The 21,420-nt window shown below is 29.4% G+C and overlaps 1 pseudogene; it reads right to left on the reverse strand.

The window, feature by feature from the left end:
- Nucleotides 1-15,366: 15,366 nt before the first annotated feature.
- Nucleotides 15,367-18,222, reverse strand: LOC133781512 (probable cytokinin riboside 5'-monophosphate phosphoribohydrolase LOGL1; annotated as a pseudogene).
- Between the last annotated feature and the right edge of the window lie 3,198 nt (nucleotides 18,223-21,420).

A 21,420-nucleotide genomic window follows, 5' to 3' on the forward strand; every position in this document is an offset into this window, starting at 1 on the left:
TGACATAAATTATATATTTTTCAAAAAAAATTATGTGTCAAATAATCAGATAAGAGAATGTGAAGGATAGATTTAGCATTTTTTGCAATTTTCTTTAATTTTTCATAATATAGTTTTGAGTTAGGGTTGCTCGGGGTGTTTATTGGTCGAACTAGTCAGATTTCAATAATTTTTTATTTGTTCATTCTCAAAGTCGGGTTAGCAAAGTCTAATCAACAAAAACCTAATGTTGAACTTGCCCAATATATTTGAGCGAGTTGGGCGGAAAGTGCCAAATCCGCTTAATTTTTTTTGTTAAAGTTTAAACTTCTAATTAGATTATTTTAATGTTTAAATTTAAGTATCTTTAAAGATATTGAATAGTAATTAAAAAGGTTTGAAGAATGTTATACCCAATTTTTGAGATGGATAATATTAGCTCGAATAGAAAAATAAAGAATTTGAATAACGAAATATTATTTATCACTTAAAATATTGTATTAGCTCAAAATGGTGGTGAGAGATTTACCAAGCAAATTGAAAGTGATCAGGTTGGAACACTATTTGTCATTTTAGCACGAAGTAAAGTCAATATGATAAGAAGACAATTAGGTGTAACATAATTTATTAATGTATTTATATATTTGAGCAAATTAATCTAATTAGGTCGAACTAATCCAAACTAATTTATTTACCGGGTCTGATTGATTCGCGATTAGAAAATTGTATTTTTTAAAACTGAGATTCTGAAATGAAAATCTAAATTTAGTGACTGAAAACATATTTCCGAAAATGTGATTGGTTCAATATCACTAAACTGTTTTTGAGTTTTAAAAAAATGAATCTGTGATTGGTAGAGAGGAGGAGAGCAGAGAAAAATTGAAGATTAGGATATTGACTTTAAGATTTTGGAAGAAAATTTCAAAATACGAAGAAAACTTGAAATCATTGTTTTCTATCTTACAATACAAAATTAGAATATTGATTTAGATTTTGTTTCCAAAAATAACCTACCAATCAGAGATTTTTGTGGGCCTCGTGTATTTTAAGTTTTCAAGTTGATAAAATTGTATCCAAATTCATTACCAACCAGAGCCTAAATTCCATGTCATCTTATCTATAAAGGGTCGTTTGGTATGCATGAATCTAGACACGGATATGAGAATCTGAACACTTTCCCGTATTTGGTACTGGGTTTGAGTTTTTCTAACCTGAGAATCTGTACTCCAGGAGTTTTAACTTTTCCTGATTCTAGGTTCAAGTGAAACCCATATGACAAGTGGTTTTTAGATATACAGGAATGTGAAACACTTCAAAATTATTATTATTATTTAAAAAAAAATTGTAAATCAATAATTTTTTAGTTAACGACTTATTTTATATTTGAAGCTTATAATATAAAAACAAATATACATATATCAAACTATAAAAATGATAAATAATATTTGTTTATTTAAAGAAATTGATTTGTAAAGTCGTTATATCATTACTTTAGTTTAAAATAACAAATGAAATATTATTAAAAATAAAATAAGGGTATTTTTGTAATTTTAAAAATTATGCTTGATTCTAGTATTCAATAGATGTATTTTTTTTAATTCTGTTAAAAAATATTTCATGAGTAAAATTATTTATAAATTATTTTGATGAAATATATTATTATATTAATTTTATAAAAATATGAAAATTTAACAGATTCCTATGCACAACCAAACACAGAAATTAATATTTCCATGAATCATAGATAATAAGATTACAATGCACAACTAAACACAATGATGTAAGTTTCCAGACAATCAGATAACTCCTCATACCAAACGGGTGATAAAGCTTTAAGGTAATATTATGTTTTATTTAGTTATGATAATTTTCATGACACAACATGAATATATCAATTTTTTTTTTATTTTTCACCAAAAATGATATTTAATATAAATAATGACCTGTAAGTTCTCATTTATGAATCAAAAATATTTTTAGAAACATAGGCATAAGAGAATAAACAACTTAAATATGAACATAAATGCATAAATCCCAAAAATATTATCAGACGTAATTTTATTCAAAAATAAGTCACAGACATATATTTTCAAATAATTTCAAGATCATGCATATAAAATATCAATATATATTAAAAATGTGAATGTAACAAAGTCTTGGTTTAACAATTTTTTTTTTAAAAAACTTGAATACAATCTTATAAATATTTAATGTTGAACCCACCCAATATATTTGAGCGAGTTAGGCGGAAGGCGCCCAATATATTCGAGATCACTCACAGTCTCGAGCTCATCATTTTCGTTGTTGCTTCCTCCTCCCTTGCTAAGTCTGTCGAGATCGTCCTTCGAAGAAGATTCATGATAATTTGCACTAGTGTAACATGGGAATTCATTCATTTCGAGCCTATGTTTTTTTTTACAAGCCAACATTCCGAGGTTGTTTACTTAATCTCAAAACTTGGGTGCAACACAATTTATTAATGTATTTATATATTTGAGCAAATCAATCTAATTAGGTCGGACTAATCCAAACTAATTCATTTACCAAAAACTAAACTAGATGTTAATTGAATTTTATTGGTTGATATTATCTAATCTATAAGTGATAAAACTTTAAAGTAATATTATGTTTCATTTTGTTGTGATAATTTTCATGATACAACATGAATGTATCGATTTTTTTATTTTTCACCAAAAATGATATTTAATATAAACAATGACCTATAAGTTCTCATTTATGAATCAAAAATATTTTTAGAAACATAAGCATAAGAAAATAAACAACTTAAATATGAACATAAATGCATAAACCTCAAAAATATTAGAAATTATTGATTTTAATTGTTTTTTATTTTTTTCCGCTAACTTTAACAAAATATTTTTATATTTAACGGTAGATTGTAAAAATAAAATAAATAAATAAATAATTAAACAAATTAAAATAAGATGTTTTTGAGATATTTTACAATAATAATTATTTAAAAAAAATAAAACCATATATTTTATAACTTAAATAAAATTTAATTAAACTTAAACTTAATATTATATTATATATAATACATAATCTTTTGTTTCCACTACCAAATTTAAAAACTAGAATAAAATAAACTTAAACAAAAATAAATAAATAAAAATAGGATATTTATAAGATATCTTATGATAATTTAAATAATTAAAGCATATTTATTTAAAAATAATAAAGACATACATATTGTTATCCTCAAAATTTGAAAATGATGACGTGACAATAAAAGTGACAAATGGCAAGGAATGGCTGGGTAATCTGGCTTAGGAGTGTTCTGGTAGACTGGTGAAGATTTTTGACTGACCAGTCAAGTGTCATGACCGACCAGCCATGTGCTTGCCCGACCAGTCATGTGCTTGTCCGCCTAGTCATGTGCTTGTTCGACCAGTCAGGTGCCTGTCCGATCAGCCAAGTGTTTGGCTGACCAGACATGTGTTGGCTGACCAATTACTTGTCTTGGCCGACCAGTGAGGTATTTTGGCCTTTCAGTTTTCCTCCTGGGTGTGATGTGGACAGACTAAGCAGAATAGTGCTATGCAAAGGATCCCAGTAACGGCTTAAGCAAGAGTCGGTCGTACCTATGCGGGAATCTCTCAGATTATCCCGCAAAAGTAGTGTATTGTTGTATTTTGAATATTATTATTAATTAAATGTAGTAGAATAACAAAACATCCCGATTATGGGGGACTTCATTTGTACGATTCTGAGCCTATAAATACAAGGCTCATGGCATCATAAAGGGGATTCGGATTCTAATTTTCCAGAGAGAGAATATTTGTATCTTGAGAGAAATATTGTATTCTTTTAATCTGCACTGAAGATGTAACGACCCGGATTTTCAAGACTCAATAATGCGAAAATATAAATTTTTTCATTTAACAAAATGTCTCAAAAACTCGTATAAAAAAAACTTTTTAAAAAGTCGTATGGTCATACTTAACATTTAGTTACAAACATATTTTATAAAGAATAGAGTGAGCCTAGTTTAGGAAAATTACTATAATGCCCCGGATTCCCTATTATGGTTAATGGCTGGAGTAGTAGGCCGGGAGGGCCATAACTGTTTAATTATGTCATTAAATGTGTTTATGCATGTTTATGAGAATTATATTATAATATGATGTTAAATGCATGCATATGGGTCCACATTTGTTTACAGGGGTGTTTTGGTAATCTGGCCCATTGAGAGTATAATTGTATATTTGTATGTGCGTTAATGATATATTGTGATACCACATTATAATGTGGATTGGTTCGAGTATTCCGACATGAGACGATCGTTGAACGGGATTTATCGGTTTGGTCATAACAGGTTTGAGCTCGGGGCGAGTCTCGAGGTGTTACTAATGACTATAGCGTTACCGGGGATTTTAGGGTAACGGGATATGAATTGTTGGTGTTTGAGGATTTTGAGATTAGCGGGAATTGGGAAGCGTTAATTATAATTAACGGGATAGGCGGAAAGTACCAATTTTGCCCTTAAGGTGGCTTTAGAGGCTTAAGATGACACAAGGGTATTTTGGTCTTTTTGGGAGGATATATGAGACTTGTGTGGTTGTAGAAGGTGGTAGAATAAACAGAACAAAAACAAGGATTTGCTTCTTTCTTTCCCGTACATCATCTTCTTCACTTCTCCTTTGAGGGTTTTGAGTTCTTGGTGGAGATTCAACTAAGGGAAATTGAAAGGCTGGGTTGGAGCACTTGTTTTAGCTTGTGTGGGAGGTTTAAAGCTAGTCTCAAGGTGAGTTTTGGCCATTTATCACAGCTGGTGCTCTGTTTTACTTTTGGTTTTCAGCTTATGTTTTTGATGTGGGAAGTGAGAATCAAATGGGGTTTTATTGTTAGTTTGATTGGGATTTGATGAGGGTGAGTTAAGGGTGTTATTTGGGGGTTTAATTGTATGTTAGGAAGGGGTTTTATGAAGGTTTGAAGGACTAGTTTGAGAGGAAATTGCACAGGGGAAAAACTGGTTTGTGCGTGGGCATGTTGCTGAACTGGGCTGGGCGCCGCAGCGCAACAGGGGTGTGCCGCGGCCCTTGGCGTCTGGCAGAGGAAGCACCCTCTCTGTTTGAGGGCGCGCTGCGGCGCAGCAGAGGGGGGCCGCGGCCCTTAAGGCCAATTTTGTTAAAATATGGTTTTTAGCTTGGGGATTCAAACCATAGGCCTCGGGGTTGGACCTAGTACCCGGTTGGGTGGTATTTGATGTCTCGAGGGGGTTGGGATTTGGTTTGGGAACCCTCAGTTATCATTTTTAGTGATAAATTCTATAATTTGGTTATGACCAGGTGACCGTCAAGGACTTTAAAGGTTGATCGTTCTCAGAGGTCGTTCATATTATAATTTTCACTCGAACCAGAGGTAAGAAAACGGTGTATGAATACAGTTGCACCCTGTATAGGTATATGACATGCATGGTTTGATATTGGAGCATGTTGGTTAGTATATGTGGACGTGGATTGCATATCAAATGCTGTTGTACGCTGATTACTTGTTTGAGACACTGACTAGTCAGGGACCGACTCTAAAGTCGAGAATCACGCATTGAATGGCTCTATGGCATTAATGCTAGACCGACCCTAGGGTCGAAGAACTTATAAGTGCTTGCCTGGTCTACGACCAGATGAATATAGCCAAGGTATATGACCTCGGTGACTGTTTGTCACATGGCTAAGGGACGTGTCCATAGTTTCGACTATAGAGTCGTGAGGAAGGTTATGTTGGTGACTAATCACCATACACCTGTCCTGATCAACCTATGAGAGAATCACTTATCAGTTAAGCCCTGGTGACCCTATCGTCACATGGCTAGAGGGAGCGATGCTCATTATTGTGACTTTTGGCTATTGTCATCTACTTGTTGGACTGATAGTCCTGAACGGTTATTATGATCGTTGTTGATATTATATCATGCTATATTGTGTTTTCTTGCTGGGCCTTGGCTCATGGGTGCTTTGTGGTGCAGGTAAAGGGAAGGAAAAACTTAACCAACCCTGAGTGGTGAGCTTGGGCGATGCGATGTACATACAGGGCCGCTTGACCGCCACGGTCAAGGAGTTCTCAGAGGGATTAGGGGTTTACCCTATTTTTGTCGCTTAGGCCGGCGGAATTGTAAATTTGAAACTGTAGCGACTCTTTTGTATTATGGACATCTTGTAAACATTTTAAAAGGCTCATGAGCAGTTTATTTACTTAATGAAATGTACCATTTCCTTTTTGCTGGTTTTCACCTTAACCTGATAATAACACTTAGATCACGTTTTTAACCAAAGGACTCGGGTAGCGAGTCAAATTTCCGGTTCACTGTTTACTGTAACTGTTCTGGGGTAACCAGGGTGTTACAATTACACAATATTTCCAAAAATAAAACGGCTTCCCAAAAGGTCGGTCCACATGTTCATTTGCAAGGAAGACTCCAGCGCTCACTGCTCTGCCTTGCCCTGCTCTTACCTACAACATGAAACAACTAGGTAAGCGAAAACGCTTAGTAAGATCAACTTTCAAACAAAAGCATGTAGAGAACTAGGGTTCCGGATCCATCCGGACCTTACACAATCAATTTCAAGAACGCAAAGCGTCCTGGCAAACTTATGGTCATGCCTGATAACCAACGATAAATTATTTCCTATAAAACAGATAAAATCCTGCACTCAGAAAATCCCAGAACAATCAGATATATTATATCGTAACTAATTCTTATCAACAATTATATCCCTGCACTTAGAAAATCCCAGAGCAAGCAGATATATTATATCACAATATAATCCGAGACCAACGCTCTACAATATCCAACAATTCAGGCATAACGTGCCCTCCAACATAATTGCTAATCTGTAAAAGAGAACCGAGTCTCCACACTAAGATCTAGCCAATAAATATCCTCATCAAGGGTAACTATCGTGTTACCTAGGGCGTCGCTACTTTTCCAAGAGTGTAATCCAATTTACATGGTTTTACGGAGACTTCTATGTTAATCAGTGGTGCTGGTGAGCAATTGCCCCTAGGGTGTTCAGCCTCACTCAATCTTGGCAACCCCTAGTATCTCTAGGCACTCTCACTGAATGGCCAATATTCTCGGCTGCTATCCGGGAATAACTTATCAGAGTACTTGCTCGGGTTCTAATCGTTCAATGATTAAGTAAGCAAGAGGGCCTAGGTCCCATTTATTTTGGTGCCCCTAGGTTTAACGAGCTAATCCTCACCTCTTGGCCACTCGTCGCGATAATGAGCCGGACATAATAAAATCAAGCAGTGTGACGGGGATCAATCGTCTAGGATATGAAGGATACTGTTGACGCGGTTCTTCGTCAACAGGTAATTAAGAGAATAAGAGAATGAGATTAGTGCTTAATAATGAACCGAAACAGATGAATGATCTTTAGATGGACTGATGACACAATTACGTTTTTAGGTGGTTCAAAGGTTAAAATCCTTCTACTCCACCAGCCAATATTATTGTTATATTTCTGGTATTCTTTACAGGGTATTTCATTACACAATAGAATCCAACCCTTTCCAACTCCCAGGGTCTCCATATTTATAGGAGAGGGCACCTGAGAGTTGGTAAAAAGGGGTCATCCCGTGACCCTTTTACCCATCATGTCACTTATGTGACACTCATGATTAATTCCTAAAACCTGACAAATAAAGTGTGGTTTAATCAATAGGCAAGGGGGATAATGGGCCGCATGGCGCAACCCAGTCGTGGGTGTCTGAATACGCACGTTCACGCTTCGTGTCCGAGAAGTCAGGGATATATCAGACACGTGATGTCTGATATATGCACGTTTACCTTGCGTGATTGACTTTATAAAAGGTCATAGCTTCCAACTCCAGCTCGTATCCTTACCTGCGGCCTCCTCGACCTGCGGCCTTCACAGTCCTGACTCGGTCCTTAAGTAATCTTGGCGAACCTTTGGATACCTCGAGCTAACAAGGTAGGACCTGACAACATCAGATCCGATCATGGGGGATCCACGTGGCTGACATAATTAGGCCATACCTCAGCTCGCTAATAGCCCGTTGGAAAATCAGGGCGTAGAGATATCTACCGTTCATATTTTCTAAATCAGCACTCACTAGACTAACGTCTCTAAGCAACTTGCTATGGCAGTCTATATATGTGCATGTATCCCTATACTAACATACAAGACAATAATCGTTTCATGTTGCAGCCATACAATATAAGTTGACTTACTTGGAGTCCTTAGCGCTCAGCAGGTTTTCACCCTCCAATGTTCAGTCCAATTATGCTTAGTCAATATTGTAGTTATCCATCCAGTATACTCGGATTAATTATGGCACTCATAATTCATTATTATTATTTTGGGCAGTTTGATCATTTTAATAAAAATCATTTGTAAGGATTTATGATCCTTATTTGGTTTTAAACCTATTAAGGAAATTCATACAAAATATTTGAGACTAAACCCTAAGTCTCGGGGAGACCTATCCTAAGGTCTCAATACCTAGGCTCGGGTATCACAATGGTATTTTCCCACAATCCGCTAAAAATCTTATTCTTTCAAGGTATTGATATTAACCCGCACTTTCGACTAGTCGGTTAAAATATGTAAGATTTTAGCCGGTATTATATCCAGAAAATACTAACAAATTCCTTAATTATTTTTAAAGAAAATAAACTCTTAATTTTTCCCTTTTATTTTTCTTAAGGTTTTAATCTCTAAAAACCGTTTTAAGAAAATTGTCTAATTTGTCTTAATTAGGAAAACCGTTAAAATTTTTCCATCTTGACTAATTAATTTTCCAAAATCAATTAATCAATTTTACTTACTAGAAAAATAATTCATTTAAATATTTTATCAAAATATAGGGTTTTAAACCCTCTTTTAGTTTATTAACTATTAATAAATTAAATCTTTTATTTTTAAAAAGAATAAAAAATCTTTAATAAAAATAATTCACATTAAACTCAAATTGGTAAATTTAGTGAAAATATGTTTTCAAGACTTACCAATATATATATTGAAATAAGCAAAATTTTACTTTTTATCTTATGTTCCAAAATCCCGTTTTTATACCAAGTGTGAAAAGTCTATTTTTCACATTTTTAACTACATACTTCGTTTGTTCATAACTTGAAATTTACTTACCCAATTGTTACCAAAATTTTCCAATTCCATTTTTGTTATGCCATTTAGGTCTTTGTAAAATCTTAGGTCAAAATGAGTGTTTTTTATTGATGAAATCATTTTCCAACAATGAGGTAAAAATGACCTTATTTTTTTCCAAACTTTGACAGTTAATAACTTTCAAACCATTCAATATATTCTTACCAAATTTTACAGTGGAATACTAGATTATGCCAAAAATATGTCCACAAAATTTTAGAAAAAACTAGGTTCATTTGCCTTATACAGTGGCTGTCCAAACTTGGTTCCGAAAATAAGAATACGAAAAAACAATTTTTTACCTAAACCTTGAAATAACATAACTTACTCATTTCTAAACATTTTTTAGTGTTTCAAAAGCTCAATTTTATGTACTCAATCTCAAAAATATCACAGTATAATTTAATTTTACAAAATCAATATACAGTGGCTGCTTGACCCCTTGGAAGTCACAGCTCAAAACATGTTTTGTTTTAGGGTTTCCTACAAAACCCTTGGGGGTTTTGGTTCCTATTTTTCAAAAATCAATACACAAGCATCATAAAAATTATAAAACAACTACCATAACTTTATTACATCATCAATAAGAAACTGTAAGCATTAAATATACAAAATAATGCATAAAACTAAAAGCCCTACAACAAAAATCATCAAAACTAAACTTTTTACCTCTTTGGTGTTCTTGCTTAAGGTTTGGACCTTCCTATTAGCTTTGGCTCCTTCAAAACCTTTCAAAAACCCTAACCAACTTCCCCCAACAACATAGTTAATTAGCTATTTGAAACTCTATGCTTAAAACTTTACAAAAGTCTAGATTAATGAAACTTTACCTTAGGGAAAACCCTTCCTCGACCAAGACTTAGCTTCCAAGTTTCCTTGGTGTTCTTAGGGTTGAAAATGGAGAGAACACTTTGAGAGGGTCTTCAAAAATCAGATGAGTGAACGTGAGAGAGTGGTGTGGTCGGCTGGGGAGGGTTGGAAGAGTTTATCACACTCTAAAATTCCTAAAAACACGTAAGTGCTTTACTTCCACTTGTCCACTTTACATTATCCCAAACTTTTAAATAAATGGGATTTAAACTCAATTAGTTAATAAATGGAATTTCAAAATATCACATGGCCGGCCACCAATTGTTATATATGTGATCATTTCATTTTTTTTTATAAAGGTTAATAATTATTTCATAAGAAGAAAAGTTCAAATTGATTTTCTATACCTTTTTCACTCTTTTTAAGTTTTAAACACAAAACTTAACACTAAATAATTAAATTAAATGTCTCTTACATTTAATTTAATTAATCACACAATAAAATTTAACCTAAGGTCTATTCATGGAATAAAATTCCTCATTTTGGTAAAATTAGGCATTTAACACAAAATGCCCTAAAATTTCCATTTTCTTTTAGGTTTATTATTTTTTACCAAACTTTAACTTTTATGAATGTATTTTATGCCCAAAATATATTTGCCATAATTTTTCATTTTATTTTTCGAGATTGTTACCTGATTAGGGTTTTTGTGTCGGTCTAGGACCGAAAGTCTTATCTTGACTTTTAAAATCACAAAATTCATATTTTGGCTAGCAATAACTCATGGAATACTTCCAAACAAAATATAATATTATTTAAAATAATATTCTTAACCCGGGGGGAAAATCCCGACCTGAGTTGTTTAAAGGTACTCGAAAACGCAGGACGTTACAGAAGAAACTCAGTTGACTCAGGTTCATCTGATCTTGAGTGTAGATTCATAATCATAACTCTAAGTGAACTAGGCTATTACCAACGTGTTGGGGCTGAACCACTATAAAAATTGTCTGTGTCGTATTTTTCTCTTGAAGGTTTTTTGTCGTTTTGATGTCTACACGTCGTTGGTCAAAAACGCGGTCAACACATATCATTTTTTTTATCTTATAAGTTTGTATGATAGTTTATTTTTTATCAAGTGATTAACGCGGTCAACACATCAAAATCACCAAAGGGCATTGTGATACATTAGAAGCTAAAAATAATTGATAAATGTATACTACTGTCTACACTATGACTTTTTCTATTCTTATTTTATTTCTATTATTAATTTATTTTTTAAATATTATTGTAATTTATATATATATGTTATGTAGCCATGTAAATATATATCCATGACAATGTTGTGTTTATATGTCATTTATGTAGAGATTATTGATATACATATTTATATATACTATAGAATTATAATTCATTCTATTATATATATATATATTAAAAAAATAGTGAACCAGATTTTATTAAAATTATAGACAATGTTTACAACTTTAAAACTAAGCAAACGTACATTGCACGTTGTTTCTACTCAGTATATATAAAAAATGTGTATATAACGAAGTCTTGGTTTAACAATTTTTTTTTTCTGTACTTTAATGAAATCTTATAAATATTTAATAGAATATGCCTTTAAAACTAATTAAAAAAAATAGTAAACTAGATATTTAATAATTATATTAATATAAATTCAAATATTATAAAATATTATTATTATTAAATTATATTAACATGAAGGGAAAATACTAGTTTGCCCCCTGTATTTTTCTTGAATACTTGATTGACCCCTGTATTTTATTAAATAACAATTCAGACCATCTGTTTTACAAGATGGATCAAAATAGTACATTTGACTCGATTTTGGTTATAATATTTTCAAATATATTATTTCTTTCTTAGCTCATCGACCACCTTCTCTGCTTCTGTGAACGCATTACACCTCCAACGACCCAATAATTGATCTTATAAATGAAAATATTTTAACAAAAATTTGGTCTATGATACTATTTTGTAAAATACAAAGTTTAAATTGTTATTTAATAAAATACATGGGCTGATCGTACATTCAGAAAAAATACAGAGGCCAAAATAGTATTTTTCATAATATAAATTTAAATGTTATTAAATCATTTTGGGGCGTTCAACCAACAAAAAAAAATCATTACTTACAAGTATTTTTAGTATTTTTGGCATATGAATAAGTTACAATTCTATTTTTTTACATGATGGTGTATAATATAGTTACATGAGATCTCCCACAAATTTTTAAGAACTTTTGAATAGTTTAGGATACCAAAATTAGGATTCAAATATCTTGTTGCACGCATGCTTGTTTCGATATTTATACGAGTGTGCAACAAGTTATTTGAATCCTAATGTCGGCATCCTAAGTAATCTAAAATTTACTGGAAATGTGCGGAAAGTCCCCTACAACATGATATATCAAATTTAGATGGGATATATATGAAGTAACTTAAAATAAAAATTTAGATAATGTTTTGGTTTATTTATTTTTTCTCTAATATGTTAACATCTTTTTTTATAATGCATGATATTATTTAGTAATTTAAAATTTATATAACAATTAAAAAAACATAATTAAAAATAAATAAGCAAGCGTGCATATTTACACATTGGTTTTCACCTAGTGTGTGTATATATATATATATAGGGAGCGACTACAACACATTATATTTTTTTGCAACACCGGTGCATCATATTTCTATTTCGGCACCTGAATAGTTATAATCCCAATTTTTTTTATATGATGGTGTACATTATAGCTATCTAGAATATCTTACAAATTTTCAAGAAATTATGAATAAATTATGAGACCAAAACATGGTCTAAACATTCTGTTGTACACGTGCTTGTTTTTTTGTGTATGCGTGTAAAATTTGACAGTTTGAATTCTATTTTCGGTTTCGTAAACTATTCAGAATTTATTGAAAATTTGCAGGATATTCTAGATACCTACAATGTACACCGTCATATAAAAAAATTTGAGATTATATCTATCCAGGTGCCGAAATAGAAAAAAGATATACTGGTGTTACAAAGAAAGGGGAAAATTGTTCCCTATATATATAATTGTTTTTTTATTTTTTTTACATTGGGGGAGAGATGTGGTAACATTCGACTATGCTTATCATCACAATAATATATAGTCTGACATTGTACCTTTTAAAATCATAGAAACTTAAATATATTTAATTTGTAAGGTTTTAAAGGTATGTTGATATATATATATATATGTGTAAAAAAAAATAATGAAATGTTTTACAATAAAAATATTATTTCATATGTGATAATAAATTTTGAAAAATAAATAACTAATGTTGTAACTAAATAATGAAATTATTATAAAGTAAAATACTAATTCTTTTCAAATTTATAACACTTTTGTAACAAATAAAAAAAATGGGTGACATAACTATCAAATGTTAATGTTATAGTTAATCATCTATTGGTACCTTTGTTCTTGTTAATTTTCCTCTAAGAATGTGTTATTTCCTATTAGTTTGGGAGATTTAAATATATGTAAAATCTATTTATTTATTTTTCTTTATAAAACTTCGAAAACTTATTAGAATTCAAAAGATAGAACATAATAAATGATATAATAATCTAATAGAAATTAAAAAAACAGTAAATTATTGGAGATGCACTTGCTAACATTGCTACAAAAAATCTGTAACAAAACTAACATATTTGTATTTGTAGTTAGGAAATTTACTCATTTGGTACCTTGTAATTTTATAAAGTATCATTTTGATACTATCTGTTTTCAATAATGCTCATTTGTACCCTATATTTTAAAATCATACATATTTGGTACCCTAGATTTTGATTTGATAGATAAAATTTTGTCAATATGACCAAGTTATCATCAGTTATATGTAATTAAATATAAATTTGGAATTCGTATGATTGAGAGCATTTTGAATAAATTTATAAAATTTTATTAATTAAATTTGAGTTTGGGGTATCAAATATATACGATTTCAAAATACAATGTACCAAATAAGCATTATTGTAAACACAGGGTACCAAAATGATACTTTGAAAAAACACAGGGTATCAAATTACCGTTCTAGTTAAAAAAAAAAAGATCAAAGCGTACAATTGATTTTTTGTGTGGAATATTAAATCTATTTTTTTTAATTGGAAATTACATTATAGTAATTTATTATCAATTTTCTCTTAGTTTCAAAGTGGTAACATTTACTAGTTGCAAAATAACTAGTAACATAATAGTAACCCTTTACTAATATTTTAGTGATAAGATAGTAGTTACTAATATTTCTTAGTAATAAGACGATAATCGATAACTATTCCAATATCCAAATTTCAGCTAGTAACCTATAGCCACTTAGAAGCTGAAAAATATTAGAACCCATTATTAAACCAGAAAAATCAGCAAAAACTAAATGACAAACTAACATGGTAATGGTAACCAATTACTCATATTTTTAGTTATATGAAGTAACTAGTTACTAAACAAGGAAGACAAGAAAAAAAATCAAAAGCATGATTGTAACTACTTAAGAAATGAAATAATCAGTAACTAGATACTAAACAAATCAAACAATGTCTAATAAGCCAATATATAAAATCCTAACAAAATTAACAAGTTACTAAACTAGAATAAAACTAGTAATACCAATAACCCATAGTTAAAACAAAAAGACAAAAAATTCCTAATTTTGAAAATCAAGTACAAAAATATTAATAAATAAGTTATAAAGCATGATTAAGTTATAAAAATTACAATAACTAACCAAAAACACAAAGATTAAAAAGACTCATGGAAAATAATAGTTGGAAATGGAAAAAAAAAAAATAGAAGAAGCTGAGAGGGAGAAAAAAACATTTCCGAAAACCAAATAAAAATTTAAATTTAAAATTATGACATTATGAATTTTATAAATAAATATATTATTCCATATGAAAAGTTAATTAACTCTTAAATATATAACTACATTAATACTCTTAAACACAATACAAAATGATTAAATAAAGAAAACAACTTAAGTAAATATATATATCTTTTTTTTCCTTCAAAATTTACATTTATATAAAATTATCAATCCTATAATTTTGATTAAATAATTAAGATTCCATTTTAAAAAATTAATTCTAAAATCCCATAATTTTGATTAAATAATAGTTTACTTTCTCTAATTACCATTTGAATATATAATTTTATTAGAAGTTTGCACCATTCCTCTTGTGATCTTCATTCCAATCTAATAAGCAATAATTGCATTAATTAAATTTTCTTCTATCCTAAATGTTGATTATATTATGAAAGTTAATGAATTTTAACTTTATTTTTTTATTTACCATTTTTCTCAACATTAATTATTCTCTACTAATGTTACAAACCATCACTTGATTTTAAACAAGACAAAAAGACTATGGAGATAAGAATACAAATTTTTATATATAAAATTAAAAGTAAGCCATTTAAATGAAGCAAAACAATTTCTAGTGTTGTTCTTTCTTAGCCTTTGTTTTTGCACAACTTTGCCAAACAATAGATTATAAATCCCATTTCCATGAATTTAATAAAATTAGGATTAATTAACTTATTAATCTACACTCCAGCTTTGAATTGGTGCCACTTGATGATGTTGTGGTATGTATTCCTACCAAAAAATAAAATAAAAGTGATTTTAAGGCTTAATTAACCAAATTACATCATTAGCTAAGATAAAGTAAGATTAATTAAATATGCAATGCTTCTCATAGAAAACATATGATTCATTTTGTGGACCATCACACTAGTTGGTTTGGAATTTATTATGAATATTTTTTACAAATTCAAAGACATGATAATTGGTTGAAATATTTTATTGGTTGTGAGAAATATTAATATTCAAAATAAAATACATACCAAATTCTTGATAAAAAATGTAAATAATAATATTTATAATTTTATTTAGTTTTTAAAATATAAAATTTTAAATTCATATTTAAAAATAAAAAACAAATCAGCCCACTTCTCTTGTGATTTAGCTTTTACTTTTATTACTTGAGAAATTGAAACAAATATTAAGTTTTCTTTTAAAAGTATTGTTTGAAAATTCTTCTTAAAGAAACAAGTCTCTACCAATTTATTTATTTTTATTTAAAAAAAACTATTTTAAGTGCTAATAGAATTTTTAATTTCCCTATTAATCAACCATGTTCTACTAATAAATTTCATATTTTATCACTATTCTAATCAAAGAAAAAAAATTGATTACATCATAAAACATTAGCTTTCAAAATTATGCAAAATCTTACTTTTATTATGTACTATAATTACTTTACATATAAATTGTGCTATAATTACTTTACATATAATAATAATAATAATAATAATAATAATAAAAAATAAGAGTAAAAATACCTCAAGCTTGGTTATGAGATGAGCAGAGGAAGTAGCAGAAACGACAATGGATCTTGAAAATGGTTTAATAAATCCTTCTTCCACACCTTTGTCAAATAGTCCAAGTAAGTTGTCGTAATACCCATCAATATTCAACACACCTATCTGTTTTTAATCCAAAAATAAAATAAAAAACCAACTTAATTATATGATGATATATAAAAGAAAAATATTATTTTGGCCTCTGTGTTTTTTCCAAATATGCAATTAACTCCTATGTTTTGTTAAATAACAATTTAGACTCTGTGTTTTGCAAAATAGATCAAAATAGTACCTTATACCCAAATTTTATCAAAATATTTTCAATTATAAGATCAATTCTCGGGTCGTTAGTGATGCGGTGAGTTTTGAGAAACTAAGAAGTGTTCGAGGAACTGAAAATAAAATATTATATTTGAATTTTTTTTACCAAACTTGGGTATAAAGTATTATTTTGATTTATTTCATAAAATACATAGTCTGAATTGTTATTTAATAAAATACATGATCCGAATTGTCATTTAATAAAATACAGAGGTCAATTATATATTTGTGAACAAACATAAGAGCCAAAATATTAAAAAATATTGGTTATATATAAGCTTCATATTTTATTATTTTGGCCCCATAGTGGTTGGTTCCAAGTTATAGTCATTTCATGGCCAACATTTAATCATATTATCTATTCACATGTGAAATTAAATATATCATCTAGGGTTGTTAATATTAAAAAGTAGGTAAGATTATTGATTCCAAACAAAGTTTTGCTCTTTAATAACTACATATTAAACGTTCAAGTTTTAAAAATTTCCTTCAATAAAGAAATGAATTATGTTCGGCTCATAATCGTTCCATCAATAATTAGATTGATCAAATGATTATTAATTTTTTAAAACTAATTAAATACATAAATCTAAAATACACAAAAAAATAATAATTAATAACTTACTGGTTTGTGATGGATTCCAAGATGAGACCAAGCTATTATTTCAAGCAACTCTTCCATGGTACCATACCCTCTTTCATAAATCATCAAAATATATATATATATACCAAAATTAATCACTATATATATTATATGAATAAATACAAGGCAGAACAATGAAAGCATCAGTCATTCGAGCCATCTAAGCTTTTCTTTCATGCATACTTGATGCAATCACCCCATCTCCTACTGAATTTCCAGAAATCTGTTCAATTTTCAACCACAAATTTTTAAAATCCAAAGAACAAATTGCCAAAAGAAAAAAATAAAACAAAATTAGTTTATTATTATTCACAACATTTAGAAAAATAATAAAGAGGATTAAATTATACCTCAACTGGAACAAGAGCTTTGAGAATAACTCTAACCAAAACAAAAACAAAAGATTAAATTAAATAAATATCAAATAAATTTCCAATATTATTTAACATTACATATTTCAAGCAAATATTAAAAGAGAAAAAGACTACCAAGAAAAGGGCTAAATTATTACAATTTTGTTCATCATTAAATAAAATACAAATTAAAAAAAAAAATTGAAGCTTATATGTATATGTATATATATATATATAAATATAGGTTTAATTACCCAAGAACATGACATCCACCATCAAAAATTGTCTGTGAAACCAATCCCATCAGACCCACACTCCCTCCTCCATACACCAAATTTATATTCCTCTTCACCTGCAAATTTTAATATATATATATATCAAAATCTATATATATACATATATAAATATATATAAAGAGAAAAAAGAAGAAGAAGAAGAATAATTAAAGAAAATAGTACTAATTCTCTTCCAAGATCAAGAGCTGCATCAGTGATTATCTGTTTGTTCCCAAAACTACTTCCACAATATACACACACTCTTTTGAAATTTCCCATTCTTTAAAAGTCTTCTAATATAATATATATACATATATATGTATAGTAAGATGACTATTGATTATGTTATTTTATTTAGTGGCCCACAAAATAAAGAAAATAAATTTAATATTATCTTAGTCATAATCTATTTCTTTATGTACTTTCTTTGTTATATATCCTTACACATTAATGTCTCATATCATATGTTTTTTTTTTGGGAAAAGTACATGGAATTTTTTTAATAAAATGGGGTGCCTGTATACATATAAATTTTTTTTTGGGTGCAAGTATGATCATCTTTTGAAAATATTTTTTTATTATATGTTTATCCTTGAGCAAAATGACAAAAGGGTTTATACATTTTTAGACTCTATATTTTGTCTCATTACTTGTTTGGACTATGTGTTTTGAAAAATTAATTTTTGGACCCTGTATTTTCCAAAATGGTTCAAATAGACCTCTAAACTCAATTTTAATAAAAGTTTTTTGAACTAAAATCACAAATAATTTGTAATGACCCAACTAATCTAGACCTTTGACCATTAATAACTACTATACTAATCTTAAGAAAACGTACATATGAAGTAACCATAAATTTATTTAAAAACTGTAAAGTAAATGTTAAATACATAAAAATTCATTTAGGATATGGGATCCCATTGTTTTGAAGATAAAACAAAACATAACTTAAATAAATTGGTTACAAAATTAAGTGCAGAAAAATAATACATATAAATCATAACTAAAAAACTAGATTTAATTTTAAATGTGAATTTTTTGACAAAATTATCACAAAATGTGGGCCAAATTGATTTTTTTGAAAAGATCTCATGCTCTCATTATGGTACTATTGATTAAAATAAGAGTAATGATATGTGTACACAACATATATACCCAAATATTATATACAGTGATGTGGTAGTTTAGCCACTATTTTAAAATTGGGATCCATTATTTAAAAAAAACAGTGACACGTCACTGTACGTAAAATTTGGGTATATATTTTGGGTGCACATATCATTACTCTTAAAATAAATGGTAATAATATTGATAATAATAATTTAAAAACAAAAAAACTTAAAATGGTGTCAAAGTATTGATTTAGGCTTGTTAATCTAATGCTTTAAGCATGATTAGTTAAATATCATTTTCTAATGACCATTTTAATTGCATATTCTTAATTACGATCAATTTAATTAATTGTTTTATCATATTTAATCCTAAACCAATTTGCACTTATTGCACAAATAAATAAATAAATAATTTGTAAACTTTCGTGTGCGTATTTGCTTTTGCCAACATTTAAACTAATTAATATACAAATTTAAAAACTAGCCAAAATCTCATTTAAAATCTTTGTATTAAAGTTGGGTTGTTGAGCTATCACTTCTCTTTTTTTTTTTTTTTTGTTGTTTCTTTTCCTCAAAGTTTTGGCACATGATTTCAAAGGCTTTAGAAGCATATATATATATATATATATATATATATATGAAAAGAATATTGAATAATGTAGACTACAAATGCTTTTTTCTTTTCATATCACTTCGTAAAATTTTCCAATTTTTTTACAAATACCTGATTTTTATAATAAAATTCCCAAATTGTCATTTTTTTGAATAGTTTAATTATCTCAAACTCTTATACTTAGATTTTTTTTTTCAATTCCATATACTTTCACAGTCTCTTAATATCTTATTCAAATAAATATAATTTATTTATTCACACTTTTAAATATAAATTATTATTATTCTTCAATTTTGATTAATTATTGAATTTTACCACTATTTTTAAAATTATAGATTTTCCACTTTTTCTATCACAACAAGAGGTTAACTCATAAAGTTGAAACCATATGTTGTGGTTTAAAAAATAAAAAATATATAACATAATCCAATAGCAGATGTGACTTACAATGTCTCGTTTTCTAGAATAATATACTAATTCAAGAAACAAACAAAGCTTGTTAATGGCTAATGGGCTGAGAGTTTACAAACATAATATCCAACACATAAAATGGGGATTGTGTAGGATCAGGAAATCTACAAAAATGCATTAAAAGTTAAAAAAAATTTGAAAAATACGTGTACGCCCTGATTTTCCCACGGGCTGATTAGCAGGCCGAGTCACTGACTAATCACGATTAGTCCATGAACATCCCCAAGACCGGAGCTCCCGCTTCGAGGTCGTACCTTCTTAGCTCGAGCAATCCCTAAGGACACGCCAAGGTTGCCCAGGACTGGGGGAAAGAACCTGAAGGCCGAAGGTCGGGTCATGGGAGCAGCTCGTGGCATGAGCTATATACGGAGCTCTGACCCTCTGTGAAGTCAACACATGCAAGATAAACGTGCATATATCTGACATCACGTGTCCGATATCTCCCTGATTTCTCGGACACGCAGCAGGAACGTGCATGTTCTGAAACCTACAGCTGGGTTGGGCCGTGCGGCCCATTATCTTCTTACCTATCGATTTGACCATACTTATGTGTCAGGTTTAGGAATTAATCATGAATGCCACAGAGTTGATATGACCAATAATAAGGTCACGGGATGACCTCCTTACCAACTTCCAGGTGTCTTCTCCTATAAATATGGAGAACCTGGGAGTTGATAAGGGTTGAAAAAAATAGTCTCTGAAGAGATATATGCTTTGTAACCAAATACCCAGAATATATCAATAATATTTACTAGTGGAGTAGAAGGATTTTAACCTTCAAACCACTTAAAAACGTGTCTTGAGTCACCTAGTTCATTCTCTAAGATTCTATATCTGTGACGGTTCTATATTCAGCACTAATCCCTTTCTCTTAATTACCTGTTGGCGAAGAACCGCGTCAACAATACGGTACATTACAAAAATACAGAATTTTTGGATAAAAACACGGAATGGAAAAATTCTAAATACGGAGTGACAAAATAATAAATAAAAGCTGTAAAATACAATTCTTTGTGATCAACGTTTACAAACTAGTAAACATCTGTTACAAACTTGTAAATATCTGTTACGTGTTTGTAAATAATATTTATAAAATCAGTTATAGAATTGTAGATTTTGTTTTTTTGTAGATAAATCTTACAAACAAATTCGTAACTAATTTTTTTATTTTTGTAACAATAGTTTACAAATCTAGTTTTACAACTAAGAAATATATTTTTATAACTAACATTTACAAAAATATTTTATAGTAAAGAAATCATAAACAAAATATACATAAAAA

The sequence above is a fragment of the Humulus lupulus genome, chromosome 6 (genome assembly GCF_963169125.1).
Source record: "Humulus lupulus chromosome 6, drHumLupu1.1, whole genome shotgun sequence".
Classification (NCBI taxonomy): Eukaryota; Viridiplantae; Streptophyta; class Magnoliopsida; order Rosales; family Cannabaceae; genus Humulus; species Humulus lupulus.